The sequence below is a fragment of the Ictalurus furcatus genome, chromosome 2 (assembly GCF_023375685.1).
Source record: "Ictalurus furcatus strain D&B chromosome 2, Billie_1.0, whole genome shotgun sequence".
Taxonomy (NCBI): domain Eukaryota; kingdom Metazoa; phylum Chordata; class Actinopteri; order Siluriformes; family Ictaluridae; genus Ictalurus; species Ictalurus furcatus.
The window spans coordinates 13,512,085-13,515,729 of NC_071256.1; positions in this window are offsets into that span (position 1 = coordinate 13,512,085).

Sequence of the window (3,645 nt, forward strand, 5' to 3'; positions counted from 1 at the left end):
AAATTCATTAAATGACAACTTACAGACGTGAAGTATATGAGAGTTTTGGGAGATGGGAACTTGCTTATGGCTGTAGCACTGAAGCACAGACAGAGAATCCAAATAAAATGAGTAGTGTTGGAAAAGTCAAACTACCAAAAATGGTAAGAGTGGGGGAGAAAAGGAGAAATAGCTGCAAGGGAGTGATGTTTGGAATACCTATCACTGTTAGTATGAAGGAACTAGTGGAGAACTTGTAGTGAATTATGGATGTACGAGATACAGTGTAAGAGAGTACATACCTAAACCTATGAGGTGCTATAACTGCCAGGAATTTGGACATGTGGCTAAGGTATGTAAAGGAAAGAGAAGATGTGCTAGATGTAGTGAGGATCATGAATATGGCAACTGTGGAGAGGGAGTGAAAGTGCTGTAACTGTGGAGTTAATCACAGAGTTTGCTTTTGGGGTTGTGAATTAGTGAGGTGAGAGGTGGAAATACAGCAGATAAAAGTGAAGGCAAAGTCTCCAATGCTCAGGCAAGTAAGAGGGCTGACAAAAAAACAGACAAAGGACAGAGAATATGATGAAAAGGGGATGAACAACAAGAGTGGGGAGAAAAGAAGAAACTTAACATTTATAGTGGGGGTGATAAATGCAACAGCTGAGACTAGATCTAAGACTGAAAGGATCCAGATTATTGTTAAAGCAGTAGTGCACCATTTGGATTTGATAGGGTTAAAATGGAAGAAATAAGGGATGAACTCAATGTACAGTCAATCAGTGTGTGTGGATTGATACTATTAATAATGTTAATCCTCCCGTGGAATTCCAGAAGCCTGATTGTAAATGTACTTTAAAGATTTTAAACATTTTATAGCAAGCAGAAGAGAAAAAAAAAAAACAGAAATTATATGCATTCAAGAGTCCTGGCTAAAGCCTAACCTGGATTTTGTACTAGATGGATATGTAGCAATTAGACAAATTGATAAGAAGGTGGAGGGTGTGGCATATTCATAAGGCAGGAGATTCCCTATAGAGTACTAGGAATAGAGAGTGAACAGGAATATATGGTAATAGAAATATGGGGTGAGAAGAAAAAGTTATCAGATATAAGTTACTGCAACCCATGTAAAAGGCTAGAGTTAAACAAGCTTGAAGAAATAGAAGGACAGGATAAAAATAATATTGTATGGGGTGGGGATTTTAATGCACGTAACACATTGTGGGGGAGTGAGAGGATGGATAATAATGGTCAAGTAGTAGAAGAGCTGTTGGAGGAAAAAACCTACTGTGCTAAATAATAAAACAAGGATAGATGTTTCCACTGGAAAGGAATGTGTGCTCGATCAAACACTAATCTCAAATAATTTGACACCAATGTGCAACTGGAATGTACAAGTGTATCAAAAAGAAACCATAGGAAGTGACCACTGCAGAGTCTTATGTAAAGTTAACATTTCTACATCACAGACCACAGAAGAGGGAAGGAAATGGGTATTTGATAAGGGTGATTGGGAGAAATTTCAGAAAAAAAGTGATAGATACCTGAATCAGATTATAATATAGAAATACTTGATAATAAAATAAGACAAGGCATAATGTCAGCAGTGCTAGAATCCATTCCTAAAAGTAAAGGTAAAGTAAAGAGGAAAGCAGTGCCATGATGGGAAGATAAATGCAAAGTAGCAGTGAGAGACAGAAATAAGGCATTTAAGCTAATGAAAAGAACCCATAATTTGCAGAATATGATTCAGTAGAAACACGTTCAGGCAGTAGTAAGGAGAACAATAAGACAGGCGAAACATATATTGGAGGAAGTACTGCGACTCAATTGGGAACACCACTCAGGTATGAGAGGTGTGGGGGCTGATTAAAAATGTGTGGAGATAGAAAGAAGAGGAGATATCCTGTCTTGAGTAGTGGAAATGAGGTTGCAATAACCAATAAAGAAAAGGCTGACATGACGATAAATACTTTTGTTGCTATACACAGTTCCAATAACTTGTCTGAAGATGGAAGAAGAGACAGAGAGAAAACAAAATCTGAAAACATATGGGCACTAAGGAAAAGGGAAATCATGGAGGATGAACAAAATGTCCCATTTAGCATGGGAGAATTAAGTAAAGCATTGGATAAAACAAGAAGAAAGATGACCACCAGGGAAAGATGAAATATGCTAAATCATGCTGAAACATTTAAGTGGGATGGGACAGAAGTTGTTGATATTTAATAATCTGTGGGAAGAAGGGAGAGTACCAGAGAGGTGGAAGGAAGCAATAATTATCCCAATAAGGAAACCTGGGAAGTATGCCAGTAAACCAATAAACTACGGACCTATAGCCATGACGTTGCACGTCTGTAAACTGATGGAACGAACGGTCAATGAGAAGCTGTAACATAGAGAGAGCATATTATAAATGTGGAGTATAAGTGTAATAAACCTGACAAATGTTATGAAATGTCTTGCAGGAGTGAAATGGGGAGAATTGTGGTATTTGGATCATCAGCAAAATCTTTGCTTGCAAAGGGAGAGAGCACAAAAAATAATTTATGGCCTACTATCCGTATGGTAGAAACTCTGGTGGTAGATTTAGAACTACTTCAAATCAAGGCAAAAAATAAAAAATGCAGATTTGGTGAGTGAGTTTTATAGACATGAGGAATCTAAATATAAAGACTTTGAACAGGTTTTTACAGATGTATCAAAGGATCCAACAACAGGTCACACAGACTCTACAGTTGTAATTCCTAGACAGAGAAGTATGATATGCAGAAGGACTTCAAACTACCTAAGTGTATTTAATGTTGACTGTTATATGCCATCTTGATGGCTTTTGTAACGATACACAGGGATACACAGGAAGTAGGCGTAGGAGCACTGTCTTTATTAATTAACAAACAAACAAATCAGCAAACACAGGGAGCGCGGTCTATACTGAATAAGATCAACTGGGGTAAACATGGAACTAGATTCTAGGCATCACTCGATCAAATTCCGGTCAAACACCGTTGCAATTTTACAGAGCAAAGTCTGATGACTTTTATGTTAAGAGAATTTGCCTGATGCTGTGTCACTGTATGTGTTTATTTTCTTTGTTTTTTTTTTAATTTAATTTAATTTTGTACAATAATTAGGAATTTCTTGAAGATGACAGGTTGTGATGACCAGGGAGCAAAGTGGATGGTCCACACAATGCAGCACAACAAGCAGTATGACTCCAGCAGCTGTAGAGTTTTAGTGTTAAGGGTAAACATTTTTGTACAAAGGTTAATATGTTGCTAATACTACAAATTTTATAGTCATTTACTGTAAAAGTAACTAAAATTACTGTTACCTGCTAAAATGTCATTTTATCATTTTATCTTGAGAGGGGAGACATCAGTACTGTCCAGACATCTGTTGCTAACATGGCACGATTAGAAGTAGCTTGTGCATTACTTCAGTGTAAAGCTCAGTGGCATCAAATACATCATGAAATCAGTGCCGTCTAAAATATTTTTTCATTCAAAAACCATGCAAATTCTGTAACCTCAGACACAAAGGTGATGGAATTTACTAGCAGTCTGTGTGAGTAATGTACTACAAAGCCACTTCAATAATGAGAGATCAATTGGAAGTAAAGAACATTATTTATTGATGAACAGGAGTTTGAAAAATAAGTAC